The sequence below is a fragment of the Berghia stephanieae genome, chromosome 11 (genome assembly GCF_034508935.2).
Source record: "Berghia stephanieae isolate SIO BIC M18660-M18661 chromosome 11, UCSD_Bste_1.3, whole genome shotgun sequence".
Classification (NCBI taxonomy): Eukaryota; Metazoa; Mollusca; class Gastropoda; order Nudibranchia; family Aeolidiidae; genus Berghia; species Berghia stephanieae.
This window is the reverse complement of record NC_088370.1, coordinates 34,555,731-34,580,745: the sequence shown is the minus strand read 5'-3', so window position 1 is coordinate 34,580,745 and position 25,015 is coordinate 34,555,731. Positions and strand designations below refer to the sequence as shown.

At 35.8% G+C, this 25,015-nt stretch overlaps 1 long non-coding RNA gene across 2 annotated transcripts; it reads right to left on the bottom strand.

Annotated features, from left to right (window-relative positions):
* Positions 1-3,735: 3,735 nt before the first annotated feature.
* On the bottom strand, positions 3,736-18,369 carry LOC144956496 (uncharacterized). 2 transcript variants are annotated; one of them, XR_013641961.1, is made up of 5 exons: positions 17,937-18,276; positions 15,042-15,154; positions 14,439-14,514; positions 11,993-13,112; positions 3,736-3,845 (listed from the first exon to the last, which is right to left on the bottom strand). It is a non-coding gene; the product is annotated as an uncharacterized LOC144956496 (long non-coding RNA). The 2 variants fall into 2 exon arrangements; XR_013641960.1 differs by lacking the exon at positions 3,736-3,845 and having other exon boundaries at positions 9,889-13,112; positions 17,937-18,369.
* Positions 18,370-25,015: the final 6,646 nt, after the last annotated feature.

Genomic DNA, 25,015 nt, shown 5'->3' with positions numbered 1-25,015 from the left:
CATTTTAACACTTCGAACGACTACAGTTGAGTCCTTGAAAAAAGACTCTTTACTCACACTCTCTCGCCGTACTCAGGTTTAATTAAAAATGATCAACACAATGGCTACCGGTTGGTTTGTCAGTTAATTACATCAACTATGCGCCGAGCGGGACACGACAGGACGGAGAAAACACCACTAACGGCCAGCTACTCGGTCTACACCTGAGTACGGTGAGAGAATGTGAGTAAAAAACCTTTTTATCGATGACTCAACTATGCGCTGAGCGAGGCAATCGTGCTTAAAGCGCTTTACAACGCGTCTGCAGCCAACAGCAACACTTAACATGCAGAGCGGGACCCGACAGGACGGAGAAAACACTACTAACTAGTTTTACACCTGATTACGATGTGAGTAAAGAACCTTTTTATCGAGGACTCAACCATGAGCCGAGCTAGACAATATCCAGTAAACGTGCTCAAAGCGCTTTACAACGGGTCCCCAGCCAACAGCAACACTTAACACGCGGGGCGGGACACGACAGGACGGAGAAAACACTACTAACGGCCAGCTACTCGTTTTACATCTGAGTACGGTGAGAGAATGTGAGTAAAGAAGCTTTTTATCGAGGACTCAACTATGCGCTGAGCGAGGCAATCGTGCTCAAAGCGCTTTACACAGCGTCTGCAGCCAACAGCAACACTTAACATGCGGAGCGAGACATCACAGGACGGAGAGAACACTACCAACGGCCATATACTCGCTTTACACTTGAGTACGGTGAGAGAATGTGAGTAAAGAACCATTTTTTCAGAGACTCAAATATGCGCCGAGCTAAACAATATCTAGTAAACGTGCTCAAAGCACTTTACAACGGGTTCCCAGCCAACAGCAACACTTAACACGCGGGGCGAGACATGACAGGACGGAAAAATAGTAACGGCCATGTACTCGTTTTCAATGCCCTATTCAAGGGATGCAACTCAAGAATATAACATAGGGTGTACAAATACCAAGGATTAATTCCCTTGATATGGTCATATAAACACTTCGAACTACTTCAGTTGAGTCCTTGAAAAAAGGCTCTTTACTCACACTCTCTCGCCGTACTCAGGTTTAATTAAAAATGATCAACACAATGGCTACCGGTTGGTTTGCCAGTTAATTACATCAACTATGCGCCGAACGAGGCTCGAACCCATAACTTTGTTGTTATTATTATTATTATTATTATTATTATTATTATTATTATTATATTATTATTATTATTATTATTATTATTATTATTATTATTATTATTATTATTATTATTATTATTATTAATTATTATTATTATCATTATTATTATTGTTATTATTATTATTATTATTACTATTACTATTACTATTATTCTAGCCAACATATCCAGTAACGTGCTCAAAGAGCTTTACAACGCGTTTGCAGCAGACTGCAACACTTAACATGCAGAGCGGGACACGGCAGGACGGAGAAAACACCACTAACGGCCAGCTACTCGTTTTACATCTGAGTACGGTGAGAGAATGTGAGTAAAGAACCTTTTTATCGAGGACTCAACTATGCGCCGAGGGAGGCAATCGTGCTCAAAGCGCTTTACAACGCGTCTGCAGCCAACAGCAACACTTAACACGCAGGGCGGGACACGACAGGACGGAGAAAACACCACTAACGGCCAACTACTCAGTTTACACCTGAGTACGGTGAGAGAATGTGATTAAAGAACCTTTTTATCGATGACTCAACTATGCGTCGAGCATCAAGCATCAGAATTATGTTCATAAATCATTGTAGGGCATCAAACTATACTCGTTTGAACAAAGATGGAACAGTTTAATCAATTTGAACAAGACATATGCTTGATCCTCCAATTGGTGCATTTCACAGTTTTCACCTAGACAGTGGATTGATACTTATATATATATATATATATGGCCAGGCTTTCTGCCGTTTTGAATTGAGCGATGTACTTCCGTGAATTAATTGTCGTACTATATCTCGGTATACTTGTGGAAATTGTACAAAATCTGAAGTAATAAAAATACATAGAATAATAAAGCATGCTAATCGAATGTTAGGAAATGATGGATGGAACAATTTTGACGATTTTCGCAAAGATATTGCTAGTGTTAAAGTTAACAAAATTCAAAGAGACGAGTTCCACCCTCTGTACGACGAAATCAAAATAAGCCACAGGAGCAACAGACTAATACACATGAAAACTAAAGGGCAAAGATATTTTAATTCATTTTTACTATCAGCAATACGAAACTTTAGGATGATTTTTTTACTACATGGCATTTGAAAGTTGAAAGATACTATATTCCCTCTAAAATCTATTTATTTATGCATGTTCACACGGTGCTATATCTACATTATTTATTATTTATTTATACATTCAAATACCATGCTTTATTTTTACTTTTTATCAACCTGTGTTGGCTATGGGCAATCCTTCACAATCTATTTTCAAAATTCGATTTACATCACAAATCGCGGGTGGTTGGATAGGAGCATCATCCTTGAATCATATACCTATGATGTTCGCATGGGTGTACGATCCGATAGTGATGTCGTTTCTTCTTCTCTTTACTAGCCTATCCTGCTTCTTTGGTTTTTGATTGTATTTTTGACAGGGGATATTTTTTTTCTGTAAATCTTCTGCCTGTTTGTTCTTGGTTATTTATAATTTAGCTTATGATATCTTTAGGTTATGATTTTGATTTACATTTGTACTATTTTTGTTAGATTGCTTGTTTTTTTTTTTTTGTTTCAGCGGTCTCTCATATAACCTCAATTGTGTTGGAAGAGACCTAAAGCAACAAACAAACAAAAAAAAACCACATCACAAATCCATTATTAAAACTCTATTCTACTTTCATGTCCGATTTTTATAGCATTGCCTGTAACGGTTGTATATTTTATGAATATTTTATTTGATTATATTTGATGTTTATTTTGCTTGTAATTAGCTACGTATTATCACCAATTAGTTCATAACAGTGTTTAAATCTGTGCTAATATAACGATGAATGATGTGTAACATTATGATAATTTCCATTCAGGATCAATAAAGTATATCTTATCTTATCTATATTGAAATTTACGTGACAATAATAATAATAATAATAATAATAATAATAATAATAATAATAATAATAATAATAATAATAATAATAATAATAATAATAATAATAATAATAATAATAATAACAATAATAATAATAATAATAATAATAATAATAATAATAATAATAATAATAATAATAATAATAATAATAATAATATATTGTCGGGTTTCGTAAAAAAGTAATTGCTTTTATGTGAAACTCGCTGAAACCCGCCGAAAACCATAGTCTCAGGTTCACTCCCACTGGTGTACACTTCCCTGAGTCTCAATTTCACTCCCACTGGTGTACACTTCCCTGTCTCAGGTTCACTCCTCACTGTTTGCTTACTTTCCATAACTTTGCCGCATATTGTCGGGTTTCGGAGGGTTTCGTAAAAAAGTCCCCCCCCCTTAAAGCCAGTCCCAGGTTCACTCCCTACTGGTGTACACTTCCCTGAGTCCCAGATTCACTCCCCACAGCTGCCTACTTCCCATAACTTTGTAGGGATTCTTCGGGTTTCGGAAAAAACACCATATATACTGAATAGTGCAAAACCACTATTCAGTATCAGATACTGAATAGTGCTAGCCAATTTAAAATATCAAAGCAAAAAGGAAAACAAAAACAAACGTCAGATCATATTAAATCAGGTTTATTAAGCAGGACAACACAAATCAAACATGTCACAACCATTGTCAGGAATTCAATGATGTGTCACGGTGTCGCAGCTTTCTTTTGCATCTGAAAAATAGAAGAAGATAAAAAGGAAGTTATAATACTTTGCAGTAGTCTAGATGATAAGAATAAAAATATGAAATAATATCAACAAAAATTCGTTTTGACCAGTTAACTGACGCCATACTCTGGGAAATGCAAGAATTTAAAAATTTGGCCCAAAAACCGTGTCCTTCAAAAATCGATCGATTTAAATGACCCTCATCTCGGCAATAACTCAAACCTGGGACTTCACGTTACATTCCCGCAGTCGAGCCAGTTAATTTAACACGGACTAATCTGATTCCTTGTACATATTTAAACTCATCATAAAAATTATGATTTGTAAAACCTTTTAGAATTTAAATTGAAAACAAGTCAACAACACCGACAAAAATAGAACAAATGGACAAAGTCATGTTTGAATTCCAACACCCTTGTGTCTGAATTGGAATAAGCGGGTGTCCGAATTAAAACAACTGGGTGTCTAAATTGGAACAATTGGCGTCTGAATTACAAGTGTTGATTTAGTGGCAAACGTTTTTAATATCTATTTTAATCCACTAGTGGGGAAACAGCAATAATACGCTTCAACAGTCGTGACGTCACTTCACCCGCAATGATGCAGAGAAACTTAGTAACTGGCTCTAAACTATCGGAAGAATAGCGGACGCCCTTATGAAATACTTCTCCGACGAGCATGAAAGTGTATCCAGAGGAGAAAAACATTATAAATCTTATCATGTTATGAATTTCATACATTCTGATCACGTGACATGTGAAAAAGTTTTAGCCAGCGTGAAGAATAAATAGTATTGATTTTCTTTGTTTAGAACCAAACTGATCGTTGCTAGGCGACGTGACATCAGACTTTTGAATCCTATTGCGGAGAAATACATTTTCTTTGTTTAGAACCAAACTGCTCGTTGCTAGGCGACGTGACATCAGACTATTGAATCCTTAAGCCCAGCAGAGAACTCGCGCAATTCGGTTGGACAGGCCCGATACTATTTTTAGAAGGCCCTGATCCCCAGTCAAAAGGTTGCTAATTTTATCACGATCAAGAGGTTTCGAGTACTCACGACATTCCAGGCTCAGGGCCCTTTAAAAAAATACTTTTCATTCAGTTATTGTTATTATCTTTATTATGGCCGACACATCGTCCATACTTTTTCAAAACTTTTTTTTTTTTTTTTTTTTTGGGGGGGGGGGGGGGGGGTGGTGGGGTTTGTTGTTATATGGAAATGGGGTTTGTATGATCAGGAGAAGAGAGGGAGAGAGAGAGAGAGAGAGAGATGGAGAGGAGAGAGAAGAGAGAGAGAGGAGAGAGAGAGAGAGAGAGAAGAGAGAGAGAGAGAGAGAGAGAGAGAGAGAGAGAGAGAGAGAGGAGAGAGAGAGAGAGAGAGGAGAGAGAGAGGAGGAGAGAGAGAGAGAGAGAGAGAGAGAGAGAGAGAGAGAGGAGAGAGAGAGAGAGAGAGAGAGAGAGAGAGAGAGAGAGAAGAGAGGAGAGAGAGGAGAGAGAGAGAGAGAGAGAGAGAGGAGAGAGAGAGAGAGAGAGAGAGAGAGAAGAGAGAGAGAAGAGAGGAGAGAGAGAGAGAGAGAGAAGAGAGAGAGAGAGAAGGAGAGAGAGAGAGAGAGAGAGAGAGAGAGAGAGAAATATTTTATAATGATAAGATATCTGTAGTGGTAGTATTATTAGTAGTTTTGAAATGCCTATGATGATGACAATGTGAGATAATTATATTAGTGTGATTATTTTTATTATATTTTTAAAAATTACGTACGGCTATGTCGTAGTGGTATGACACTCGCTTTTGGACCGGAAGGTCCTGGGCTCGAGCCTCGCTCGGCGCATAGTTGAGCCCTTGGAAAAGGCAATTTGCTCACTTTCTCTCACCGGACTCAGTTGTAAAATGTGTACTTGGCCGTTAACTGCGTTGTCTCTGTCCGAAGTAATTGTAATATCGCCTAACAGACGTTATGTCCCGTTCAACATGCGAAGTGTTGCTGTTATAAACTTTAACATTGGCATGTATGTGCCTATTTTGCTGTAGTGAATTTAATTTAATTTTTTGTTTTCATCGACAGCTAACATGAAAGAACACTGTTGACGTTACTGGTGTCCTGACAATCCATAAAGATGCTGGCTCAAGGGCTATTCTGGCAAGGTGTGTTGAGGCAAATCTTTGCCTGTGGCAAAACTCATCAATCAGCAAACCATCATCTGGGCCAGCAGACCAGAGTGTCTGCATGCACTTTTTGACAATGGTTAGTAATGTTTTCAAATCTCCATTGCGCCTTTACTTTTTTTTATTGGTGATCAATAAAATAAATGCTCATTTTTCTAAATGAAAATGGCAAAGCATCATTTGAATTGAATTACTACTGAATTACTACTTAACGACAGACTATAGTTTGTTGCCAAGAGTTTTGTTCTGTGGATGTAAAACCAATGAAATTTCAAGTGTGTTGGTGTGAATAATGATCATTTTTTAAAAATTGCTATGTCTTTGACAAATGCATTTTATGACAATAATGCCATTTCCAAAAATTGCTAATGAAATGTGTCTCTTTTTTATTTCAATTTTTCCATCCAGAGCAGGATCAACCCTCTTTGTGGAACTACAAAAAAAGTGGTGGCAAACAAGTAGTGTTGACTTTTTCTGTAAGATTTTCAAGGGTTTGGGAAAGCAAATTGCTTTTTATTCAGAGCTAGTGCACTATTTAACTGTTTTATTGTCTAAAATAGAATTGATTTTGCAGTTCAACTTGACTAGATATCTAATTTTATACGACTTGTCTCTCAAGTAGAATAAAAAAATGAAAAATGAGGATAGCGTGCCATATCATATTTTGAAAAATCATTTAATATATCTAGAAATCATCTGTATAACCTATTGTATACAGTAAATAATTAGGTTTTGTGATTATAATGATGAATTCATAAGGTATGACATCATATTTGACCACAAAATTATTTTATCTCTGGGCGTTAAAAAAATCAATTTTACAGCATTTTTTTTTATCTAAGGGGTATGGGTTAGTGAACTGATTATAATTTTTTTTAGACTTAGATCAATCTACAAAATTTTCGTTTTCTTGTCCTATTACGGTCATATTTTGAAAGTTTGATGGATCATTTCTTTTAGTTGTCTGCAAAATCAGCCTTTTAACTTTGTCAAATTATAGAAAAAGCTTGCGCTTTCTCAAATGTCTGTTTTATGTCATTTGTCTGATTTTCTAGCAATCCTACCTCAATCATTTTCCTTTAAATTATCTTCAAATTTATTCAGAATCTTTTCTATGATGTGTTTTACATCATGATGTGCGGGTGGTTGGATGGGAGCATCACCCTTGAATCATATACCTATGATGTTCGCATGGGTGTACGATCCGATAGTGATGTCGTTTCTTCTTCTCTTTACTAGCCTATCCTGCTTCTTTGGTTTGTGATTGTATTTTTGACAGGGGATATTTTTTTCCTGTAAATCCTCTGCCTGTTTGTTCTTGGTTATTTATAATTTAGCTTATGATATCTTTAGGTTATGATTTTGATTGACATTTGTACTATTTTTGTTAGATTGCTTGTTTTTTTGTTTCAGCGGTCTCTCATATAACCTCAATTGTGTTGGAAGAGACCTAAAGCAACAAACAAACAAAAAAAAAAACATCATGATGTAAGTGTTTGGGGGTAAATTAAAATTTAGCAATTTTATAAATTTTAAAATTCATTTGTTCCTGTCGATCCGCGCTAAATTTTCAGTTGAAATCAAATAAAAATTCTAAAAAAATTATTCCAAGAGTTTTCATGATATAATAGCTATTTATGAAAGAAACATTGTGTTTAAATTTGAAAGAAATTTTTATGCTAGTTTTTGGTACATTTTTGTTAGAAATTTTAGGGTTTTACGTCTAATTTTAGCTTATGTTGCCCCTTAAAAAAGTTTTTTTTTTAAATTGTTATTTTTGGTGTTTAGCATCAAATTATACATTACAATATTAGTTCATGAGATATAATTAAAGAATTTTAGAACTATAAAGCATATTTGACCACTAAAGTAATTTTTTGGTGAATAACAGCAGATATTAAATTATTTCGCAATTTTTTTTCTTAGAGGTATGGGTTAGCGAATCGTTTATAATTTTTTTCAGAATTTGATCAATTTATAAAATATTACTGTTTTCTTGTTCCACATTGGTTATACTTGATGAATGTTGGCCTTTGTCTGCATAATTAGCTTTATTATCAAATTAAAGACAAATTTTTCATTTTCTCAAAATTTCATTGTGCGTCATTCTCTGATTTTCTAACATTCACATCTGGATTGTTTCCATCAGATTGTCTTCAAATTTGGTCAGAATTTTTCTTATGATGTGTTTTGCATCATGATGGTTGGGTTTTGGGCTAAACAAAAATTTAGCAGTTTTATGAATTTTTAAATCAATTTTTTTTCCTGTCATGTCACACCAAATTTTCACTAAGAAATCGAAAAAAAATTTTGAAAAATTTATTTTCCAAGACTATTGCTAAACCTATCCATCTTGTTGTAAGAAACATTTTGTGTAAATTTGAAAGAGATCTGTTCGTTGTTTTTTTCTGCATCACTGTAAGAATTTTTGGGGTCTAATCTGAGCTTATATTGTCCCCCTGGTGGTAGGGATTGGGTGGCTAATAGTATTAGCGCTGGTGTTAGGGACTCAGTAATAGCCATGTCGTAGGAACTCGGCGAGTAAAAGTGCTGGTGATAGGGATTCAACGAGTAAAAGCGCTGGTGGTAGGGACTCAGTGAGTAATAGCGCTGGTCGTAGGGACTCAGTGAGTAAAAGCGCTGGTCTTTGGGACTCGATGAGTAAAAGCTCTATGACTCGCTGAGTAATAGCGCTGGTGGTAGGGACTCGGTGAGTAAAAGCGCTGGTGGTAGGGGCTCAGTGAGTAATAGCGCTGGTCGTAGGGACTCAGTGAGTAAAAGCTCTATGACTCAGTGAGTAGAAGCGCTGGTGGTAGGGACTCAGTGAGTAAAAGCTCTATGACTCGGTAATAGCACAGGTGGTAGGGACTCAAAGAGTAAAAGCACTGGTGGTAGGGACTCAGTGAGTAAAAGCTCTATAACTCGGTAATAGCACTGGTGGTAGGGACAGTGTCAGTGAGTAAAAGCGCTGGTGGTAGGGACTTGGTGAGTTATAGCACTGGTGGTAGGGACTCGGTGAGTAAAAGCTCTATGACTCAGTGAGTAAAAGCGCTGGTGGAAGGGACTCGGTGAGTAATTGCACTGGTGGTAGGGACTCGGTGAGTAAAAGCTCTATGACTCAATGAGTAAAAGCGCTGCTGGTAGGGACTGTTTGTGTGTTTATTTGTTTTTGAGGGTTTTACGGCGCTTGCAACACATTAAGGTCATATCAGCGCCAGTAAAAAGGAAGAAATGGGATAGTAAAAAGTTATAGAATTCAATTAAAGCACCCAAGAAAAGGTAAGACAAAGGGGAATTTGTTCAAATGGGAAACAGATGTAGATTCCAAGAGCACACCATCAAAGTACTTAGTTTAAGATCACCTAAAAGTCTCATCCAGACACAAGCACAGGTCCCGACTAAGAGGAATACACTCAAATGTTAACAAATCAAATATAATATGTAAATAAAACATAATACAGTACATAACAGAGAGATGATTTACAATGAAAAAAATATCATCTCCCAAAACTAACTATACATTCGACTGCTTCCCTCTCAGCCAGGGGATCCGGCCAGGACCAGGACAAAACCAAGTAATCTCATTCCAAGACAAAGACAGAAAGCATGTTGGAAAACAGATATAAGGGGATAGAAGACACAGTATGAACCCCCCTGCCCACATTGGGAGGTCAGGAACCCCGCCCAGGTGGTAGGGACTGGGTGAGTAATAGCGCTGGTGGTAGGGACTCAGTGAATAAAAGCGCTGGTAGGAATTCAGTGGTGTCACTGATTTTATGACATTAGAATATAAAGAAATTTACAACTACAATCAGACTAATGATTTTACAAAAGGTCCCCACAAAAAACTATATCTTTAAATTATTAAACAAGTCTGTTGATTAAATTAAATTATAATTTTATTTTAAAAGATCAAGAAAATGTCAAAATAAAAATGAAAGTTTTGACAACAAAAATGTACCTATTCCGAAACATATAAAGACACACAAACAAATCTTGTCTTCTTGCTCCTCTGTAATCTTAACACAGCATTGCTCTGATATTTCGTGAAGATGTGTAGCATGAACACTACTTCACTCTATACCGATCACGACCCAACAAGTATTGAGAACAACCATGCTTCTCAAATTTGTTTTACATACAGGACTTTGCACTATCCTTTTGAATCTGGATAGAGACTTGACCGACTCAATTGTTAACGGGCACCTTTTTACTGTCACACTCTTTTATTGGGATGTGATATTACGACTTATAATGTCCCTTTTTATTTCGTCACTGACCGACCACCTTTGAAATTTTGATATTCTACAACACAGTGTTTGGTCTCCTGTGTTATATTTGTTTTATTCTGTACCGACCTGTATAACACAGTTTCTGCCTTCTCTGTGTTATATTTTTATTGGGACATATAGTAACAGATTTGCCTTCTCTGTACTATGAATTGGTCACCCGTTCACGGACTGACACAGTACAGTAGCCTGCACTATGCCTTGCTATCTTCCGGCCCCAAACGTACTTCACACAATCAACCCTGCATTATGTGAAGGATAGCTAGTGACGTTTGGCGACTGAGAGACGTTGTCATCACAAGATAGCATAGCAACAGGTTTGAAAAATACCAACTTGTGGTTGCCTAAAGCTAATATCCCATTGAGACTTAAGCTCGTTCTACAGTAACGTGACAGCCCCCACCCACGTTAAAAATTTACTTTTTTGGTGGTTTATTACATGAAAATAAATTTTACAAATGGACAATGAGTAAAGGTATTAAGGGAATTCTGTATGAAATTTCCTGTGTAGAGTCACATTTGAAAAATTTCGCAGTCTAACTGTCTCTGTCGTGTCAAGGGCATCTTTATGGTCGCATGTCTCTGTTATCTGGAGTCCCTGTCTGGTCAGTCTGTGTGTCCATAACGTCTTTGGTCTCTCTGTCTGGTCAGTTTGTGTGTCCATAACGTCTGTGGTCTCTGTCTGGTCAGTCGGTGTGTCCATAACTTCTGTGGTCTCTGTCTGGGCAGAGTGTGTATTTATAATGTCTGTGGTCTCTGGTCAGTACGTGCATTTACAATGTCTGGTGTCTCTGAAAAGTCAGAAAGAGGGTTAGAATGGGGATTTGTCTGTATTAAGTCAGTCATGTCAACAATGTCAAAGTCTTTATCTTCCAGGGATGTAAATGCAAAGTTGAAAAAAATTCTGAAATTCTGCGAGCTCATTTCAATAGTCTAAACTCCAAGTGACACACCAGGAATGAGGTGATAAATGGCCTTGTGATTGTGACAACATTTTTAGGACTTTTGAGTGATAAGTCTCAGAATAAAATCTAAATCATTTTGTTTATGGATGGATTTTAATGATTTATGTCTCCTTTTTGTCAGGAGGAAATGCCATTATTTAGTGTTGTTCATGCTTAAATCAGTGCCCATTTAGTATTATCCTTATCTTTATGGATTAAACAGGGTTAAATTAGTTTGGGATACTGAAAAAAATCAGAATTTTGGAATTCTTAACTTATTTTCACTGCACGTAATCCAACACCTAAACTTGTATATCAAAATTATATTCAGGTCAAAATATTACCCCCAATGACTAAATGAATCTGACAATAATAAAAACTCGTACTCAAATTTCAACAGCCATATCATTACTAAGGCTAATTTTGAGATTGGAAAGATGGTCACCTCCCGATATTTATCATTTTCTCAGGCCCCAAACCCTTCTGCTAATAACAAAGGCAATAAGAAGTACATTACAATTAAAATACTACATTAGGTTTAGAATCGTGTTAAAAGCCCTTTACTTTATTGGTGTAGCTTTCAATGAGAACAAACAAATTTGATTTTTTCCCCCACCACAGTCAAACGTTCGTGGCAGTCTCAACCAGAAATGAGACCCCATAGAAATTTCTCATAAAGACCAAGGCTAAGGGAAATGTATCTTCAGACTCATTATGACTGAAATGAATTGCAACACACAGGAATTACTTACAGAAACAGAAATACATTCCAATTGAGCCTTAGGAAGAAAGTGTAACAACAACTCAGAACTCAGTCATGAATACTCGATATATATCCACCATCTTCTACTTTCGATTCTGCAGCCCATGTTTTGCTTCCGGTAAACTAAAAATAACCCTCCTTGCTAACACAACAGATGTGAATCTAGTTCCGAATTAAAATTAGGAAAATTCGGAAATTCGAACGCTATCAATCCTTAGTACTTCCGAATTAAAATTCGGAAGCTGTCGTGGAAATAAGTTGAATGGTTAAATACACGTATAATCATAACTGACACAACAGTAGTGTAAATTAAGTGTTTCAGTACATTGAAAATGGATATTCACTACAAATTCTCTATATGTACAGCAGTATCTCTTATCACAAGAGTTGTTGGTAGTGAGGTATTAAGAAATATTTAAATTGTTTGGGGAAGCTAGAAAATGTCTGAAAAATAGGAAATCCTAATAATTCTGAAAGATTTACATCCCTGATCTTCAGAGACAAGAGTCAAAAATTGTTCCAACTGGGAGATTCTTTGCAGAAACTGATGTTCTACCATAACTTGAAATAAGCTATTGGTCCTGTTTGTCACTGAAGATACAATTCGATACAGTCCTTCCTGTGTATTTGTCACACGTCATACTGGTACAATGTCAGTTTCAGGTTGGTCATGGATTTCCAGTCTTTCGCCCGCCATGACCCTCATCATCTATGCACATAATATTCACAAGTGGATACAAATATCGATTTACTTTGTATGTTGCATCCATAACAAACACATCACAAAAAACACTCAAATCACGCCTCATTCTTCCCGTTACTTAAAACAAATACTCAAAACCAACATCCTCATTCACACTGAACTTTGTTACACCTCCTTCCTCCTCTATCTCTGTCAGTAATTCCTGTACCGTCTCACCGTCCGTCCTGTCAATATCAGTCTTGAACAATCTCCGCTGCAAATCTTCGACATCTTTAGGCAATACATTTTATCCTTGGCTTGATTGAATGTATTGCCTAAGTTGGGTTGTGGACACCTTTGTTTTAGCCATAGCCTTCACTGTCTCATTCACGAGGGGCAGGCGATTCTCCGGATAAAGTGAGGATGGCTAAATGTAAAAAGAAAAAAGATTAAAAGTACAAAATTGTATGCAATAGCATTCAATTCAGACCTGCCAGCTAACAAAACAATAAAAAGCATTTTATTTTTTATTGACAATTTAAAGACAAAAATCTGCATATAAACCCATAATGCACGAGTTGTGTTTGTCACTCTAAAATACTTGAATGAACTAAAATGCAACAGGCGCTCATCAAATTCAAGGGTTAAATGAATGACTGCAGAATTCCCAACAAACGTCGCTTCATTGTCTTTGTAACATTTAATGGCATACAAAAACGCAATAGAGTGGTCACAATTTATAATTAGTCCTCAGAAATCAAGCACTTATAACTGCATCATACTCATAGTCAAAGTCAAATTTTATTTTGAAAAGTCTATGGACAACCATCAAATCTTAAAATTCCTTATCTGGAACAAAAAAAAAAAAACAAAGACAAAAAAAAAAAAAGACCCAAAAAAATACGCCCACCTAGATCTGCTTATATTGTCTTACAGGAATTAATAGCGCTTACAACACTATAAAAAGGATGATGATATGGTGACTGATTCAATAAATAGGGAACAGTAGATTTCACGAGCACCTCAAAGATGTACCAATTTTGACATTACCTCAAAGTCTCACCGAGACACAAGCAAAGGATCCTGCTAAAACATTTACATAATGCAATAATATTAAAAACCTATAACAGTACATAACAGAGAGATGATTTACAGTATAAAAAATCATCTCAAGAAGAAAGGTACTGTATTTGACTGTCTGCCTCCCAACTAAAGACCCCCGCAAGGACCAGGAAAAAAATGAGCAATCTTAATCCATAACAAAGACAGGGAGCAACATGGAAAGAGAAAACAAATATAAGGGATAGAAAAATGTGAACACTCTGCCCAGAACCCTTCCAAGAAATTTTTTTTTTAATAAAAAAAATACAAATTCTGGAACAGTCAATTTTGTCACAAGCTGGTCATCATCTCTCCATCTCAGTGCGCCACCTTGAATGAATCGTAATAAAATATGAGTTGGAATGGCTGTTGTTCTTTAAACATTTGGTCCTGGTGTCAACAGTGCATTTACCTAACTAATCTATTACTATATATTACACTCAATAGTGGGAGGGGGGAGGGACAATTAAGTACTGTAAATATAAAGTAACAAGAAAAGAAAAAATAATACATATTTATAAAAAAAATTGAGTCTAATTGCGACTAAAATAGAATTTGCAATTAATTGCTGTCAAGTGTAAAATTTTCGGCAGCGAAAAACTGCAGGGACAAAATGTCGATGGAAAATAAGTATAAAATGAATGAGTCTTACCAATTTATCGCATGGGTGATTTTCATGGTTGTGATTAGCCCCTGTAACCCTCAGAAGCCAGTATTAATTTAGAGTCCTGCATGGTAAGAAAAACTTTTTATTACAAAATAATAAAATTATCCACAACATAGTATGATAAAATATTAATAGCGTTGTCACTTGCATACCTCAATTGTGAAGGATTTCAACATGCAGATTATAGAGCAATTGAAAATAAATCTTAATAAGACATTCAATAATAATACTAATCCAGCGCAATCAGATTTTTTGAACAAATCAAGTCTTTCACTTTTTAAAACTGTTCTGGTAATAGTTGAACTATTGTCTTGCTGCATTACATCGTGCAGCCCGCCCACTGAAGACTGTAAATGAGCTGCAGATAGGCACACATTGCCTCTTCCTCTGGATGTTTTAAAATTCAGAATCAGTTTGATTGCTTTATTAAAATTGTCTTGGCAATCAAGATAGAAAAGCTGATGGTGATAATTTACTTCCGAGTTATGCTGAAATATTATAACCTTGTGCATATAATATTTTCATTTTTTTTTAAATATGTAAAAGTAAAAAAACACCTCCTGCCCCCGTCCAAAAACAACCTCCTACCTCTGGTTAGGGCGAACTCCTTTGCTTGAAGTCAATTGCTTTTTGCCCTGCTTGCATTCATAGACACAAAAGTCATAAATTAGCCAACTTTCCTCAGGGTGATATGATGGAAGCTGAAAAACACGGAATAATATAAAAAATCATAACATAAACACCTAAATATTAAGTTAAAAATTGCAATATTTTCTCCAACTGAGACAAAGGTGTTACAGTTCAGTACGTTAGAAGAATAAGAAAGTAAGTCGAGAGTTTTCTCGAAGAACTTAAATTTGTGACGTGGTACTCAAATCAGGGACTAGGTCAAAAGCTGAATGGCACAAATGGAAAGCCAAAGGCATGTTGTTTTCAATATTTAAAGTCAATAAAAATTCAAATTCTGTGCATTCTAATATTAGGCAAACAACTACAGACCACACTAAATTGAATTGTATTAAGTAAAAGGATCTTGTCACATTCAATCAAGCTGTCATTTGAGAAAAATTACTTCATTATAAATTGAAGTTCAGATCGCATGTTTGAAGCCGTATTAGGAAAATTCATGTATCTGTGTATAAGCCAAGTTTCATCAAAATCACAGTGGCAACGAGTGTCTAATATTTGCCACCAGATACACTCGTAAAATTTGAGTGTAGGCCTATTTAGCAAAATCATATATTAGGAATGGTTTATACTACATCATAAAGTAGCGCATGCCCGTCATCATCCTGCATCTTTTTTATATATATAAATATTAAAAAAAGAATTGAGCTTTCATAAGCCGCAATATCCACCAAACATGCTCAAAGCACTTTACAAAGGATCCATGACTAGCAGCAACACGTAACAAGTAGAACGTTAGGCGATGTTTTTCTTCTGACAGACAACGCTCTTAGCGGATAAGAAATCATACACATGAGTACAGTGAGAGAATGTGAGTCCTTGATGAGGCTCGACCCCAGGACCTTCCAATCCGGAAGTGAGTGCCACACAGCCGCATATATCTTGGCTGTTCTTGAGAATTTGCCAAACACCTACAAACTAATTAGTAAAAAGAGGGGAGATGGGCAGAAATAGACAGACAGATACACACTCAGAGAGAGAGAGAGAATAATATCAGTTGCCTGTGGTGTCAGTCCGTTTAGGAGTGAGGTGGCGGAAGAAGTAGTCTAGCATTAGTACTTGGGTAGTAGTAGTAAGTAGTAAATAGGGGAGGTCTTCTGCACGTTCCTTGAGCTAAGGAAAGTATTCCTTCAACTAACCTTAAAATAAAAAATAAAACATTGTACATTTCCAACACTTGGACCTGCACTATGACCTATAACTAAAACTAACAGACAAAAAAAAAAAACCCCGCTAAGACTCCTCTCCAGTACCTTTCAATATTTCAAATTGAATTATAATGGCTGCGGAAAACTAAAACAATGGTCATATAAGGAAATTTACAAATCAATCAAGTTGTTCTACAGGTTTTAAAATGAAAATATGAAGTAACAAGATATCACTCTAATATAGTGACACCTAACTAACACTAGACATCACACCAGCAGCAATGCTGAGCGGAGTAATTTTACTTTTTTCACTAGCAACCAAGTTGCCACATTGGATTTTCTTTCTTTACTTTTTTTTTTAGTGTTCTGCTAATGTGCAATCTACATTTAAAATAAAAAGTGGCATCTTTCATTTCTTCTAATTCTTAACAGACACGATTATGTCCACTTCACATCTCAACAACAGGGACAATTTTTTTCACTTCTTGAGGCAGTTTTTTCTTACTTCTTTTAAATTTCATTTTTTTAAAGCTTCTTTATTGATTTGATTATAAGTTCTATTGTTCTTCTTTTATTATAATTTCATTGTCAATATCATTTTCATCCGTCATCAGCATACTTTTACAGTACTTTTATCATGTTATTCTTACGCTCTTACAGTTACAGTACAGCAGAGCGATACCTAACGCAGACCTTTAAAGTGCTACTAAATTTGAAAAATTAAAATAAAACGTTTGACAAAAGATCCACAGTTCAAAAGCTAAAACAATTATAAAGTGAAACTACCTCGAGGCTCGAGGAACATCGGGGGTAAGGTCTCCCGCCCATACTGGGCACTGGGGGACTGGAAGTCTAGAGAGCTGCGCCGGTGGAACCCGTAATTTAGTTTCTTAAACGGTTCCGATCATTCAGGAGAGGAGTAGTACCTATCTAGTTGTAGTTATTAGTAGAAGAAGAAGAAGAAGAAGGAGCATGTTCAGGTTCAAGTTCAACCCTCTTCTTTAACTTCTTAGTAGGCACTTGCAAGAATTTTTCAAAATAGTGGCTATGGGTATTAATTTAGCGTAGAAAAATAAAGGGGAGTGAAACATTAACTAGAGTGAAAAATTATCGCTCTGTCTCAACTGGTTAAAAAGTTATGACCGTTTATGTGGTGGAAAATCTCTAATTAATAGGAAAAAATGTGACAAAAGCACAGCATCCCAATGGATAATCACGTATAATTCAGAAACAGCTTCAGATACAACTTTCAAATTTTTACATGTGGTAAATCAACATCTCTGTAATACATTGCAAACAGAAAATGAATTGTTTTGAGAAAGAAAAGTATAGTTTAGAGCTGAGACAGCTGAAATCAAGGAAAAATAGATCACGACATGCAAATGAATGGCCGATTGGAATTTTGGAAAAGTCAATAATAAAATATTTATTCACATGAAGATAGACCAAATACACCACTGAATCGGCGTCATTTAGTTGTTCACTTTGAACTTTTCAAAATGAAAATAGACCTCATGCAAGCAAAGATATGAACTGACAAATGTTTGAGGTGGTGTACTCTTCTTAGTTGATAGAGTTAGAGTAAGAATGACGAGAAATGAGTTGCCACTTAATTAAGGAAAAAAATTGTCGTATCTAGTTTACTTACCTTCTTTGTTGACTTTTTAATAAAAAGTACATTATTCTCATTTTCGAATGTTTTCAAATTGGAGAAAAGATGAGAATGTCTCGTTTACAGAGAGGGCCATTTTTTTTTGCTTCACACTTCTCAAAGACAGACCGCGAAAAGTGGAGGCTGGGGTCGGCTGGTCCTTGAAAGCTCACAAATGCAACAAACGCATAAGAGTGCTGGGAGTAGGTAGCTACAAATAGGTAAAGGAGCGGTGGTTTGCAACTTTAAACACATAAGAGTTCTGGGAGTACAAATAATGAAAAGCGGTAGTTTTCGCTATTTGTAGTGGTAGTACAAATAACCACTTCGTACCAATGAAGCTTTAAAGCGTTTGTTATGACGTAAATTATGAAATCCACGTAGCACTACTCACTTGTTATTTATCCAGTACTGACCTATTGAAATCCTTTTTCGTTCTCTCCACTGGCTTATGATAAAATTTTGTAAACGTGGTCTCTGACCTCTATCCTCCCTCTTTCAGTATTACATCAAGTGGACTCCTTTTGTGGCCGCTTTGCTAGTAGATGCTGCCCGGGTGGAATGGGGCTTAAAAATACTGATATCAATGCCCGCTAACTCCATTGTCTTTTTTGTCCATCTCCTCGGGGTATCTCTAGAGATTGCTTCATGTGGCGGTTTTAGGTGTATGAATAATTGTTTAGAATTTCTTATAGATTTGGTTCTCTGAATATATTCTTTTATATAAGTAACAGTGCAAATTCTTCTATCTGGAGGATACGCTTTAAGCGTAAGATCGGATAAGTGGTGATGCGGGGTTGAAGTCTTTAATAAGGTGTGAATTTTAATATTGATTTTGTTAAGTTTTATTTCCATTTGGTCTATTCGACACAATAAAATTGTTTGTCCTCTCTGTCCGGTTGTGAGGAGCATAAGCATGTTAGTTTTGTAACTTAGGTCTTTGAGGCTTAAGGATTTACAGGGGGACAATTTTTTCAGGAAATCCAAAACTATATTAGGGTCCCATGTAGACATTGTCCTAGGTAAACTATGAGCTTGGTGAAATATTCCTTTTAGATATCGCCTGATCATAGGGTGACTACCAATTGAATTGTTTTCAGATTCTAATATGTCCAAACTGGCAATTGCTGATCTAGCTAAACATAAACTATTGTATCCCAATCCCGTCGAGTAAAGTTCGTGTAAGAATTTTAGTAGTGTTGATGCCAACGACGGAAAGGGATTTTGACTGATTTTATTACAAAATACAAGCCATTTCCTGATGTATGTAGTATATTCTGTTGGGATGAATTGGATCTAAGTGCACATTTTGCAGGTTTGATAACCGAACGTATTTATGGGCTTAATAATAATAATAATAATAATAATAATAATAATAATAATAATAATAATAATAATAATAATAATAATAATAATAATGATCAGGCCACAAAAAATTAAGTGGGTATCATTGTGAATAAAGAACTTGCACAAAATGTTGTCCAAAGGGTCTCCGACAGACTTGTGTGGATCAAGATCGTAGTCAATATGGAACAAATCACTCTCGTGAGTGCATACGCAACCCAGACAGGCTGTACGCAAGACAAGAAGGAAGATTTTTGGAAGGAGATTGATGAACAAATGGAAATTTTGGACAAATGTGCGAGTTTTCATCGGTGCGGACTTGAATGTGCACGTTGCAGAAAGCAATATCGGAGAGGGGATATGGTTGGGAAGGTATGGGTATGGCAGCAGAAGTGATTGTTATTGCGAAAGTGGCATTTGGAAAGAGGAAGCTATCAGAGAAACAAGGTGAGGGAAAAACACGATGGTGGAAACTAAAAGAGGAAGAGCATAGTGAAGTATTTGCTACAACCGTGAAAGAAAGACTAGGAATTGATTTCCCAAAGGATTGGAAAAAAAACAGCTGATACTATCCGTGAAGTGGCCAAAGATGGGCTAGGGGTCAGGTCGGGAAGAGGAAAAGCTGGAAAATAACACGGTGGTGGAATGAAGAGGTCCAAGAGGCAATAAAGAAAAAAGAACGAAGCAAGGAAGATTATGTAGACAAACACAAACACACACACACTCATAATAAAATTGGGTCACCGAACAAAATTGGGCGGTTTTACTCATTCTGTATCGTCATTATAGGTTAAAAATCAACATTTATGGTGAAAAATTTTAATTATCTGTGTTGATACCCATTTTGCGACCTAATTTGGGGGTCTGACATCAAAAAATATAACAATCTTGTGGCAAACGTTCCACAAAAAATAATGAAGGAATGACCTCCATATTCTTTCCTCTTGTCAACATTGTACCATAGTGTGTCACCATAGAGAGATTTTACGGCTTTAGCTTATGGGATTTTTATTAGAACATTACAAAGTTGAGAATCAAAATGTTATGACAAAATTGATGTTAAAAATTCAAAATTAGGATTATAATTCAAAATTCACATATCTTATCAAAAGTATCTCTCTATGGTGACACAATACATTATCTCTGTGATAACTGTGGGAATTTTCAATTTCATTGAATAGATTCTGAGAAACGTTTGACACAGTATCCCATAACCTTAGAAATATGTCATTTTGAGAAAATAGCAAAATACGAGCTTCCCGTTTTTCACACTTTTCTTACTATCTGTACCATTTTCGACTAAGTTTTTCGTGCCTTTATAGTCTACTTTAAGAATTTGGACTTCAATTATATTATTTATAGGATAATAAAATATCGATTTCCACCAAAATCTCAAAATCTATTTTTCGAAGTATTTTCCTAATAATTAGACCCAATCCGCCCCTTAAGTTGGGTCATCATGTTTACAAATAAAACAATCGAAATTGTGCGTTCTGATTTGGCATAATTTGCGAGGTAACCAACAGTATGCATGAGAGATAGTTGGGTTAAGTTGTACCCTTCTCACGTGTTTACACTAATCGAGAAAGTAGGTCGGCGTTAATATTTTCACAGCCTGGTATGTGAGAGATACTGAAAGTGTAATTTTGCAAAAACAAACTCCATCTTAGTACTCTACTGTTTTTCATTTTGTTATTTCTTATGTACGCGAGTGGTTTATGGTCCGTTTCGACCACAAACTCTTTTAGCAGTAGATATGTGCTGAATGTCTTTAAAGCAAAGACGATGGCCAGTCCTTCACGCTCTATTAAAGAGTACCGTGATTCTCTGTCCAATCATTTTCTGCTTGCATATAAGCAAGGCATTAGAGTTCCCTCGTGCTCCTGTAATAGTACGCTGCGATGCCCTAATCAGACGCGTCAGTTCTTACAACAAATTCTTTTGACATGTCGGGTAATTTAAGAATTGGTTCTGAACAAAGTAATGCCTTTAATTGATTAAAGCTATTCTGACACGCTTCTGTCCAAACAATTTTGTTCGGTGACCCTTTCTTTGTCAGTGGTGTCGCGATGTGCGCGAAGTTGTAAATGTATTTCCTGTAAAAATGTAGGAGCCTATAATGTCAATTGCAACTTTTTGAAAAACTTTTTCAATAACTGGGGTTGTCTCTAATGGCAATCTCGGTATTCTGCCTTTTGCGACTCTTCTTTGGCATGTGCCACACGATTTCACATATTCTCGGACGTCTTTAGTAATTCCAGGCCATGTGAAATTCTCGGATATTCTCTTCAATGTGGAAGAGCTCCCAAGATGTCCAGAAGTTATTGAATCGTGCGCTATTCCAAGGATTTTGTTTCTGTAAATACTCGGCGTGACCAGTTGTTTAGCTATTCTGGTTCTTTTCCTGTGTAACCTGAACAGAATATCTTTTTCAATAATGTATTCAACTTTTGATTTCGTCCCTTTGTTTGCAATATTGAAGTATGATGTTAAAGTCGGGTCCTTTTTCTGTTCTTCAATGAACGTGTTCATGTCAAATTGTTGTGGTTCAAGAGAAATAGTCATTGGCTTCTCTGTTGTCTTAGTCATCTTTCTTGTTTCTGCTAGACAAGCTGTTTTTTGAGTTAATGACCATTCTTTTACATCTTTTGGGTTGTCTTTAAGACCTTTTATATTGCCAACAATAACATCAGCGACGGGATTGGGAAGTATACAGCATTCCACTATTCCTGTATAGTATGGGGTTTCTATGTAAACATTAGCTGTTTCAAAAGTTTCGACTGTGCCACTGAATGTGATGCATTGTACCGTTTTTCCAGTTTTGTCTTCGTCATTGATCAAAGATGCTTTTATTCCTACTGTACTGCATCCTGTGTCTCTCAATATTTTGCAATCAGTTCCATTAGCTTTGCCTTCACAAAAAAATAGCGATCCTGACTTGTGAGTTTGTGTTAAAAGTGACATACCTTTCACGCAATACACATTTATATTTTCTCCTGACATTACTCGTGTCTGATTGTTTACACTTGTTTGGAGTGATGCATTTGCAGTTTCTTTTGGATATCCCACGATTTTGTAACATTTGTCTGCTGTGTGGCCTTTCATTCCACAATATTGACATTTAATTATAGGTTTGTTGGTTTTCTTATACTCAGTATTATTGTCAGTGATATTTCTTGTTTTGTTTTGATAGGGTCGGCTATGGTCTCTATTGAACTGTTTGTTCCATGGTTTGTTATTATGATCATCTTGTTTCACTTGCGTGTTCCGAGTGATTGATCGGCTCGTTGTATTTGAGTACTGAACTTTAGGTGTACATGGACTCTGAGCAGCGGCAGCGTAGTATGGTTCCTTCAATGTTCTGCTAAGGGGTGTCAATGGATGTGCCCTGTTAAAGTTTTCTGCGTAGATTTTTAATTTGTCCAAGTTTTCTGGCTTTCTCTCTTTAAAGAATGCGACTAAATCTGGGTTGCAAGCTTGATAGATTCGATTCTTCAGCGTTAGATAGTAAAGGAATGCAAAGTCGTCTTGTTTTACGTTTGCCAACTCAAGCCATCGATTTAGAAATTGAGTAATTCGGTTCACGAATGTATAAAAGTCTTCTCCACTTTCCGGTTTTGCAGTGTGAAACCTTTCCTGGTAACCATCTTCCGTTAATCGAAACCTTTTTAGTAGAGCGTCTTTAATTTTACCATAGTCATCTGCATCTTCAGTTGTTAAGGTATAGAAAACTTTTTGGGGTTCTCCAGATAAGCAGTTAATCAAGGCTGTGGCCCATTTGCTTTCTGGCCAACGATAACCTTTAGCCTGAACTTCGAATCGGTGTAAGAAGGATTCTAGACAGTCTGAGCGTTCATCGTAGGTTGGCATGCGTGGAAGTTTCACGAAAAATTCATCATTATTATGTTTTCATGACCGGTTTTTGTTTTTTCAATTTCCAGCATCATTTGGGTCCTTTTGGTTTCTTCTTCTGCTAAAGCTATCTGTCTTTTTAGTTCCCTTTCTTGGACTCTTTCTTCTCGTTCTTCTCTACGTATTCTTTCTTCGTGTTCTTTTTCTTCTCTACGAATTCTTTCTTCATTTTCTTCTTTACGTTTTCTTTCTTCGTGTTCTTTTTCTTCTCTACGAATTCTTCTTCATGTTTTTATTCTTCTTTTACTTTCTCTTCGCACCATGAAAATATTCTTTCCTGGGGTATTTCTAAGTCCTTTGCGAGACTTAAGTATCTTTTATATGCTTCCATGTTGCAATAAATTAGTTACGATATTTTATATTATATTGACAGGATACAGTTACTGACTGTTTTATTTATTTACACTTACTGGAATGAACTGTTCTATTTTTAGAAATCTCTCTCTCTCTCTCTCTCTCTCTCTCTCTCTCTCTCTCTCTCTCTCTCTCTCTCTCTCTCTCTCTCCCCTTATTTCAACTTATTATGTATGTTGAATTTGATGCCTTTTATCGTTATATCTTATAAAGCAATGTGTCAATACAATGCGGAGTTATTATGACTTGTGTCAATAACAATGTGTCAATCGCGTGTACTCTAAACTATGTTACTACGAAAAATGTATCACCAATGTGTGTGACTCGTCGTTAGTTTGTGTACAATTATTCGCAATGACGCTAATATACTAGAGTGTGATAACAATAATAGGATGCCAAAATAATCCCAAGTTATCTATCACTAAATATAACACGACGGCTAGTAGACTCCTTTTATTATTATTTAGTTTTTAAAGACTCACTTTTCAGAACATAATATATAAGTGGTTTTCGGTAACAGTAGTATGCCAAAAATGTATTTAAAACAAATCACTATGCAAAACAAATCACGATGTCTATAGTTACTATGTGATGCCCAACTCATGTAAAAGAGAATAATGAAGGATATATTTACCAACTCAGTTCGTGGCTGGGACCTCTCTCTTGTTCAATGGTTGTTCAACAATTGTAATTAGGCATTGAAGAGTGTTTAACAGTGATGTCTGAAATTCAAAACAATAAAATATCGTAAGATTTGCAATAGTTACAAAATGTGTTCACAACACTGAGTGATTGGATGATAGGTGAATGAATCGTTATGGAATAATATTGAAAACAATTCATGAATGAGGCAAACAACAAAATGTAAGGAGTGATATAATAACAAAGTGGACAAGGAATGAATGAATGAATGAATAACTGAGTGAATGGATGAATGAATGAATGAATGGATAATGTATGAATGAACGAATGAAGGGGGGAATAAATGTATGAATGATTGGATAAATGAGTGAATAAACGAATGAATGGATGGATGAATGAATGAATAAATGAATGAATAATTTATAAATGTATGAAGGAATGAATCAATAAAATGCCATTCAATTTAAATGAAAGAATGAATGGATAAATTGATATTCCATTTAAATGAAGAAATGAAAAAGAAAAAAAAAATTAATTAATCCTGTAAATAGGGAGTTTAATTAAAATATGATCAAGTGGGCAAATTAAGAGTTTTACAATTTAAACTTTAACGTTAGATGAAATAGATATAAGTAACTAAATAAATCCAATTCTTTATATGGGTCCCCTCCAAAATGTCATGGTCTCAAGTGAGTAAAGAGCTACTCGACTATGCAAAAAGATAAATGAAAAACAATTAATGATTTGTTTAAGATGAAATAAAATGAAAGATGAAGTTTAATTAAAAGAGATAAATAGTGATTGTGGTAGTTACAAATAGAAAT